This window comes from Leucoraja erinacea, chromosome 7 (genome assembly GCF_028641065.1).
Source record: "Leucoraja erinacea ecotype New England chromosome 7, Leri_hhj_1, whole genome shotgun sequence".
In the NCBI taxonomy this organism is placed as follows: domain Eukaryota; kingdom Metazoa; phylum Chordata; class Chondrichthyes; order Rajiformes; family Rajidae; genus Leucoraja; species Leucoraja erinaceus.
In genome coordinates, this window is record NC_073383.1 from 44,057,477 (window position 1) to 44,067,605 (window position 10,129).

Genomic DNA, 10,129 nt, shown 5'->3' on the forward strand with positions numbered 1-10,129 from the left:
AGTAAAATTCGAACCACATCATCAAGTTCGCAGATGACACAACAATGGTGGGTCTCATCAGCCACGATGACGACTCAGCCTACAGAGAGGAGGTACAACAACTCATCAACTGGTGTGACATCAATAACCGTCAACTCAATGTCAATAAAACAAAAGAAATAACTGTGGACTTTAGGGAGAAACAGACAGCACACACCCCACTCACCATCAATGGCAGTGCAGTGGAGTCTGTGAAAAGCACCAAGTTCCTGGGAGTGCACATCACAAATGATCAGACATGGTCCACCAACACCATCTCCCTAGTCAAGAAAGCACAGCAACGCCTCCACTTCCTTCGACGGATGAGGAGAGCCGACCTCCCCCCTTCTGCCCTCACCATTTTTTACAGGGGTGCCATTGAGAGCATTCTTACCAGCAGTCTCTCAGTCTGGTATGGCAGTTGCTCTGCTGCTGACCAGAAGGCCCTACAGAGAGTGGTGAGGACAGCGGAGAAGATCACCAGATCACCCCAGCCAGCAATCCAGGACATATACCCATCTCGCTGTCGCAATAGAGCAACCATTATCATCAAAGACACCACCCACCCAGCACACAAACTGTTCAAAATTCTTAAGGGGTTGGACAGGCTAGATGCAGGAAGATTGTTCCTGATGTTGGGGAAGTCCAGAACAAGGGGTCACAGTTTAAGGATAAGGGGGAAGTCTTTTACGACCGAGATGAGAAAAATATTTTTCACACAGAGTGGTGAATCTCTGGAATTCTCTGCCACAGAAGGTAGTTGAGGCCAGTTCATTGGTTTTGGAAACACTGACTGGAAGGCGTTTGCAGCCCAGGCCACGCTTGACTCTCACACGGACATTGATTCCTACACATCCTCTGTTCTGGACTTTATAAACTCCACCATCAATAGTGTCACCTCCCTCAAACAGGTGACCATATACCCGAATCAGAAGCCATGGATGAACAGCGAGGTCAGGCTACTGCTGAAAGCACGGGACACCGCTTTCAGGTCAGGCGATGCTCGAGCCTACAGTTCATCCAGGGCTAACCTGAAGAGGGGCATCAGGAAGGCCAAGCACTGCCATAAGCTCAGGATTGAGGAGCACTTCAACAACAACTCCGACCCCCGACGCATGTGGCAAGGCATCCAGGCCATCACGGACTACAGACCCTCCAACATCACCCCCACATCCAGCGACGCCTCCTTCCTTGAGGAGCTTAATCACTTCTATGGCCGCTTCGACAGGGACAATCTAGAGACAGCCATCAAGGCTGTGCTCCCTGCCGATCACCAACCCCTCACACTCACCCCATACGACGTGTACGTGGCACTGAGTAGGACTAATGCACGTAAGGCTGCTGGCCCTGACGGCATCCCCGGGCGCGTGCTCAGGGCCTGTGCTGCGCAGCTGACAGACGTCTGGACTGACATCTTCAACCTGTCACTTGCCCAAGCAGTTGTCCCCACTTGCCTTAAAGCCACCTCCATCGTGCCAGTGCCAAAACACTCCACTGCGGCAAGCCTCAACGACTTCCGCCCAGTTTCACTTACCCCCATCATCACCAAGTGCTTCGAGAGGCTGGTCCTGGCACACCTCAAAAGCTGCCTACCCCCCACACTGGATTCCTATCAGTTTGCCTACCGCAAGAACAGGAGTACGGAGCATGCCATCTCAACGGCACTTCACTCCGCCCTCTCCCACCTCGACAACAGAGACACTTACGTAAGAATGCTGTTCATCGATTACAGCTCAGCATTCAACACCATTATTCCATCAAAACTGATCACCAAACTCGGTAACCTGGGCATCGACCCCTCCCTCTGCAACTGGATACTGGACTTTCTAACCAACAGACCCCAGTCTGTGAGGTTAGACAAGCACACCTCTTCAACCCTCACTCTGAACACCGGCGTTCCTCAGGGCTGTGTGCTGAGCCCCCTCCTCTACTCCCTCTTCACCTATGACTGCACACCTGTACATGGTACTAACACCATCATCAAGTATGCAGATGATACAACGGTGATTGGCCTCATCAGCAACAACGATGAGCTGGCCTACAGGGAGGATGTCCAGCACTTAGCAGCATGGTGCGCTGACAACAACCTGGCCCTTAACTCCAAGAAGACCAAGGAGCTCATTGTAGACTTCAGGAAGTCCAGAGGCGGCACGCACACCCCCATCCACATTAACGGGACGGAGGTGGAACGTGTTTCTAGCTTCAGGTTCCTGGGAGTCAACATCTCCGATGACCTCTCTTGGACCCACAATACCTCTACTCTGATCAAGAAGGCTCATCAGCGTCTCTTCTTCCTGAGGAGACTGAAGAAGGTCCATCTGTCTCCTCAGATCCTGGTGAACTTCTACCGCTGCACCATCGAGAGCATCCTTACCAACTGCATCACAGTATGGTATGGCAACTGCTCTGTCTCCGACCGGAAGGCATTGCAGAGGGTGGTGAAAATTGCCCAACGCATCACCGGTTCCACGCTCCCCTCCATTGAGTCTGTCCAAAGCAAGCGCTGTCTGCGGAGGGCGCTCAGCATCGCCAAGGACTGCTCTCACCCCAACCATGGACTGTTTACCCTCCTACCATCCGGGAGGCGCTACAGGTCTCTCCGTTGCCGAACCAGCCGGTCGAGGAACAGCTTCTTTCCGGCGGCTGTCACTCTACTCAACAACGTACCTCGGTGACTGCCAATCCCCCCCCCCCCCCCCCCCCCCCCCCCCCCCGGACACTTATTATTTTTTATTCAAATCGTTTGCTATGTCGCTCTTCAAGGGAGATGCTAAATGCATTTCGTTGTCTCTGTACTGTACACTGACAATGACAATTAAAAATCTGAATCTGAATCTGAATCTGATATTTAAGAGGGAGTTAGATGTGGCCCTTGTGGCTAAGAGGATCAGGGGGTATGGAGAGAAGGCAGGTACGGGATACTGAGTTGGATGATCAGCCACGATCATATTGAATGGCGGTGCAGGCTCGGAGGGCCGAATGGCCTACTCCTGCACCTAATTTCTATGTTTCTATGTTTCTCACACCACTTTTGGAGTCTTCCGCAAACTTAATAATTATGCCACCAACATTCTCATCTAATTTGTTAATATATATGACAAACGGGGCCGATCCCTGTGGCATCCTGACAACTGGTCACAGGCCTAGAATCCGATAAACAACTCCACTACCTCTCTCTGGCTCCTTCCACTAGCTATCTTTGTATCCCACGAGATCTAACCTTAATGATTTAGACACCTAGAAAGATTGACCGACTGAGTGCACAATAGAGATCCGAGTCTAATCTCTCATCTTACACAGAAGTTGCCAACAGTTTAGCACTCCTTCAACTCTCATACTAAAAGTTAATGGTGATACTAAAACCACAATCTAACTCAGCTACCACTTTATACTATTAAAACTGTTTTAAAGTTTAGTCACAGTTGTAATTTAGGAACATTACATAGCTTTATGATCACATAATCAGGGGAACTCAAAACATTACACGTTGTATAAAAACAAACATTCTTCCTCTCGTGCCAAGAGCAGGTTTCCCATAACTACTTGTCACGCAACCAATTACTTGTTCAGTGAAGGATTGTAAAGCTTTGCACAATACTGTAAATCTTTTAGGAGTGCTTAAATTCCAACAAAAGATCACTTTACATATCATTATGTTTTATTTAGAGAACAGCCACATGCAATGTGATAACGTGGGGTTTTAACTAATGTAATTAGGAAAAATGAGCACCCAATTACAATGTAAAACACAGAAGGGTAGTGCAAGTAAAGGGCCTGTCCCACTCGGTGACAGCCTGAAAAGAGGTTGTCGCGGCGTGGTCGGGGTGTGACGTGGGGTGACGCATCTAGTGACGCCCCACCGTCCCTGGATTTTGGAATGTTCACCCATCTGGGTGTCTTATCATGTCGTGCGCCCTGTCACACGCTGATGTATGCTGTCCTGCGGGTGACGCCCGGTGACGTGGGTATATAAAGCGCGACTTTCAAAACTTTTTTGATTATTTAGCTGAAGATAGCCAGGGGCAAAGTGCCCATCAAGAATGAAAAGTACAAAAGAACATAAATGTACAAAGTACATTATTAAGAACATTTGAAATGATGTTCTTTCTAATGAGGTGAAAAAATAAAGATCTTTTTGTCTTGTTGAAGTTCATTGGAGTTGATGTAAATTGTAACGTTATTGTCAGATCTGACTATTGTTGTTGAATAAAATGTTTGCATAAGTATAATGTTCTTTGAAATATGCCGTTAAGTATATAGTTACTTTTGTTGAAGTTAAACCTTTCTTGTTAAACAAATTGTTGTTTAACAAGAGTACAAGAGTGGTGAATCTGTGGAATTCTCTGCCACAGAATGTAGTTGAGGCCAGTTCATTGGCTATATTTAAGAGGGAGTTAGATGTGGCCCTTGTGGCTAAAGGGACCAGGGGGGTATGGAGAGAAGGCATGTACAGGATACTGAGTTGGATGATCAGCCATGATCATATTGAATGGCGTTGCAGGCTCGAAGGGCCGAATGGCCTACTCCTGCACCTATTTTCTATGTTTCTATGTCATTTTTCAATATGATGTTATTTTTAAGCTGAGATTAAATAAACAATTTATTTCTTAAAAGTCATTGGTTCCTAGATTTATTGTAGATAAGTTCATTTCCAATGTGATTATTACACTTCAGTGCAACCTTCTTGTATGTGAAGGCAGGTGACGTGGAGTGTCATAGCTGGACGTGACGGTGACGTGGAGTGTCGTGCAACTTGACGGTTTTTAGGGCGACTATGGGCTTCGCAAAGTGGGACAGGCCCTTTAGGTTGGAAATCTGCACACAGGAGTTGAACCAAAACTAATCAAGCTATCGCACTGCACGCTAGCATTTGTCTCACTATAATTTGTAAGGGGATAGCCTGGAGCAATAAGGTAATGATGTAGTCAAAGTCTTGTAATAACAGTGCATATCTTACAGCTTTGAGTGTACCTGCCAAAAGTGCCTCAACAACTAGTAATAGCAATCAAAATGTTGTGCCCACTACTCCCTCAACTTCTATTTGGAAGACTAAATCTGTTTTTTTTAGTTTGTCCATGTTTAAGAAACCTGAATGAACAGAGAACACACATTTGACATGGGGATTTTATGGCACTGTCACAAACATGCACTTTGGAACTGGCTCCGATCCAGTTGTTTAGAAAGATCCTGACACCAAGCCTTGTTTGTCCGACTTCAATATTGTATACTTTTGAATGGAATTTTGCAGATCTTGGGCAATAGGTAAAATGAACTGGGCTCTAAACATAACATTTACTGATTTATTATAAAAAATAGAATGTCTCAAACTGGCACATGCTGTTGGATTGCAGCCAAGAAAGATACTTAGGAATCTGGTAGCATGCAAAGCGATAATCTGATCAATTTACTGCTTAGCTGCAACATGCAGTTATTGCTGCTTTCACAGTTCCAGGGACCTGGTTTCGACTGTGACCTTGGGTGCTGTCTGTGTGGAGACTGCTAAATGGACTTTGCCCCCTGCCAAAGTATCGCGCATCAACCACCAACCTGGACACACTGCAGCAGAGCCACTGTTGTGCCGCTGCCGATCGGAACGCCTGTTGAATGTTTAGTAGAGTGTTAAATTTGTTCATGATACATGTATTTTTATTTCTATTTATTTTTAATGCACACTGAATGGACACTGGTTGAGGAACGTTTTTTTGTTTCCTCTGGGTATGTGAATACTCAGGAAATGACAATAAAGATATACAATACAATACAATACAATTGCACCTTCATTCTGTGACCAGTGGGCTTTTCATCAATTGCTCCAGTTTCCTCCCATATGTCAAAGGAGATGATCATAGGCCAAGTGGAGACATTAAATTTCCCCTTGGTGGAGCAAAATGGCAAAAAAATAAAAGGGGAGTTGACGGGCATGTGAGAGAGAGTTAATTACAGGGAAATAAGTAGAGGGAGAATGGAACTGATGAGATTGCTCCAATATGAGCAATTAACTCCGCGCAGTGCTCAAACGTAGCAGTATTGGCGAGCTCTTGCTTCCCAGACTTGGAATACCTTATGGTGAAGTGTCATCAAGGTTTATGTGATTGATCCTGGGAATGATTGGGTTATCAAATGATGAGCGTTTGTTGCCACTGAGCCCGTTATCGCAGGAGTTAAGGAAGATGGGGTGGGACCTCATTGAAACGAACTGAACAGTGAAAATGCTGGATGGAGTAGATGTGGAGAGGATGTTTCCACCAGGGGGAGAGTTTAGGAGCAGAGGGCAGAGCCTCAGAATAAATGAACATACTATTAGAAAGGAGATGAGGGGAAATTTCTTTAGTGAGAGATTGGTGAATCTATGGAATTTATTGCCACAGATGGCTGTGGAGGCTAAGTCATTGAGTATTTTTAAAAAGGAGATTGACAGATTCTTGATTAGTAAAGGTGTCAAAGTTTATGGGGAGAAGGCAGGAGAATGGGATTGAGAGTGACAGATAGATCAGATGTGATTGAATGGCGGAGTAGACTTGATGAGCTGAATGGCCTAATTCTGCTCCTCTTGACATACACTTATCCCTACTATCTGCTGTGGGACTTTTTCCTCACATTCCCAGTAATTCATCTCAGGTTCTTGTACTCATCAACTCAAGGCTGCTTTATAGTGGTCAATTAAGCCACTGACCTGCATGTCTTTGAGATGTGGAGGGAAACCAGAGCTCCTGGGGTGGAACTCACTCAGGTGCGTGGAGAACATGCAAACTCCACACAGCAGTGCACAAGATCAAGATTGAACCATGTCGTCTGGCACTGAGGCAGCTGCCCTACCAACTGCATCACTCTGACACACTTATGTGGATGAAGATAAGGTTGCAAGTATAAGATCACATGGTAAACATCTATGAAGCAAATCAGAAAAATGTGTAAGGATTATAATGTTTGCAACTCTGATTGTTGTTTTGTGGCCTTGCAACCAAGTTCTGGCCCCTGTGCTCCTCATTTTTCCCTGATCTTCATCCTAGGGCTGTTAGTCAAATGACTCGTATATCCCATATGGTTGGGAAATATGAGTCCATCAAGTCCATGCCGGCTCTCAAAGCAAATCATCAATCTCATTATCCAACTTATTTCTCTGTAACCTATTCTGTTTCACATGCCCATTAATTTAGCCTGGATTCACCCACTACTCTCAGAAGTGGAGATGAACAGATGTCAACAAACCTGACAACTACCCATCTTTGGAATGTGGGTAGAAACTAAAGCAACTGGCAAAAACGTGCAGAGCCATGGAAGAACATGCACACTACACACCACTGTACCATAAAGTTGTTTTGGAATCTGCTGGAGAAAGTAACTCCTCTTTCTAATAGCATCCTCCACCAGCAGTGGGACGATGGCTGAACATTGGGAAGGGTTTGCTGTATCAGTTGGGCCAGCCATTATTCACTGCATTCATAGGGTCGATTATTGCTCACAGTATTTACTTTTTTTTATCTGCCTCCCTGGTGCCAAGGTCTCGGACGTGTCTCAACGCGTCCAAGATATCCTGAAATCAGAGGGTGAGGAGCCTGAGGTCGTGGTACATATAGGTACCAAGGACATGGGTAAAAAAAGGGAAGAGGTCCTGAAGGGAGGATTTAGGGAGTTGGGAGGAGAGTTAAGGAAAAGGACCAAAAAGGTAACAATCTCAGGATTACTGCCTGTACCACGAGACAGTGAGAGTAGGAATGGAGCGAGGTGGAGGATAAATGCGTGGCTGAAAGACTGGTGCAGAGGGCAGGGATTCAAGTTTCAGGATCATTGTGACTTCTTTTGGGAAAGGTGGGACCTGTACTGAAAGGATGGGTTCCCTTTGAACCCGAGGGGGACCAATACCCTGGCGGGGAAATTTGCAAAGGCTACTGGGGAGACTTTAAACTAGAATGGTTGGGGCGAGGGACTCAAATAGAGAAAGCTAGTAGACAGAATGGGAGGCAGGAAGCAGAAAAGGGAAGCACTCGGACACAAGAGGAGAAAGAAGAAAAAGGAAATAAACAGAGAATAAGAGGCGGGGGGTTACTTAAATGTGCATATTTTAATGCTAGGAGCATTGTAAGAAAGGTGGATGAGCTTAGAGTCTGGATAGACACCTGGAAGTATGATGTTGTGGCGATCAGTGAAACGTGGTTGCAGGAGGGCTGTGATTGGAAACTAAATATTCCAGGATTTCGTTGCTTCAGGTGTGATAGAATTGGAGGGGCAAGAGGTGGAGGTGTTGCATTGCTAGTCAGGGAAGATATTACAGCAGTGCTTTGGTAGGATAGATTGGAGGGCTCATCTAGGGAGGCTATTTGGGTGGAACTGAGAAGTGGGAAAGGTGTAGCAACACTTATAGGGGTGTATTATAGACCGCCAAACGGGGAACGAGAATTGGAAGAGCAAATATGTAAGGAGATAGCAGATATTAGTAGTAAGCACAAGGTAGTGATTGTGGGAGATTTCAACTTTCCACATATAGACTGGGAAACACATTCTGTAAATGGGCTGGATGGTTTGGAGTTTGTAAAATGTGTGCAGGATAGTTTTTTGCAGCAATACATAGAGGTACCTACTAGAGGAGGGGCAGTGCTGGACCTCCTGTTAAGAAATGAGTCGGGACAGGTGGCGGAGGTATGCGTTGGGGAGCACTTTGGGTCCAGTGGTCACAATACCATTAGTTTCAATATAATTATGGAGAGGGTCAGAACTGGACCTAGGGTTGAGATTTTTGATTGGAGAAAGGCTAACTTTGAGGAGAAGCGAAATGATTTTAAAGGAGTGAACTGGGACATTTTGTTTTATGGGAAGGATGTAGAAGAGAAATGGAGGACATTTAAAGGGGAAATTTTAAGAGTACAGAAACTTTATGTTCCTGTTCGGTTGAAAGAAAAATTGGAAAGAGCCCTGGTTTTCAAGGGAAATTGGACATCATGTTCGGAAAAAGAGGGAGATCTACAAAAATTATAGGCAGCATGAAGTAAATGAGGTGCTTGAGGATTATAAGGAATGTAAAAAGAATCTTAAGAAAGAAATTAGAAAAGCTAAAAGAAGATATGAGGTTGCTTTGGCAAGTCAGGTGAAAGTCAATCCAAAGGGTTTCTACAGCTATATTAATAGCAAAAGGATAACATCGGATTAAATTGGCCCATTGGAGAGACAGAGTGGACAGCTATCTGCAGAGCCAAAAGAGATGGGGGAGATATTGACCAATTTAGTTTCTTCGGTATTCACCAAGGAGAAGGATATTGAATTATGTGAGGTAAGGGAAACTAGTAGAGTAGCTATGGATACTATGTGTTTCAAAGTAAAAGAAGTACTGACACTTTTGAAAAATATAAAAGAGGATAAGTCTCCAGGTCCTGACAGGATATTCCCTAGGACATTGAGGGAAGTTAGTGTAGAAATAGCCAGGGGTATGACAGAAATATTTCAAATGTCACTAGAAACGGGAATAGTCCCCAAGGATTGGCGTACTGTGCATGTTGTTCCATTGTTTAAAAAGGGTTCTAAGAGTAAACCTAGCAATTATAGACCTGTTAGTTTGACTTCAGTGGTGGGCAAATTAATGGAAAAGATACTTAGAGATAATATATATAAGCATCTGGATAAACAGGGTCGGATTAGGAACAGTCAACATGGATTTGTGCCTGGAAGGTCATGTTTGACTCATCTTCTTGAATTTTTTGAAGAGGTTCCTAGGGAAATTGACGAGTGTAAAGCAGTGGATGTTGTCTATATGGACTTTAGTAAGGCCTTTGACAAGGTTCCTCATGGAAGGTTGGTTAAGAAGGTTCCACAGTTTGGTATAAATGCAGGAGTAGCAAGATGGATTCAACAGTGGCTGAATGGGAGACGCCAGAGGGTAATGGTGGGTGGCTGTTTGTCGGGTTGGAGGCAGGTGACTAGTGGGGTGCCTCAGGGATCTGTGTTGGGTCCTTTGTTGTTTGTCATGTACATCAATGATCTGGATGAAGGTGTGGTAAATTGGATTAGTAAGTATGCAGATGGTACCAAGATAGAGGGGGGGTGCTGTGGTTAATGAAGAGGATTTCCAAAGTCTACAGAGTGATTTAGGCTATTTGGAAGAATGGGCTGAAAGATGGCA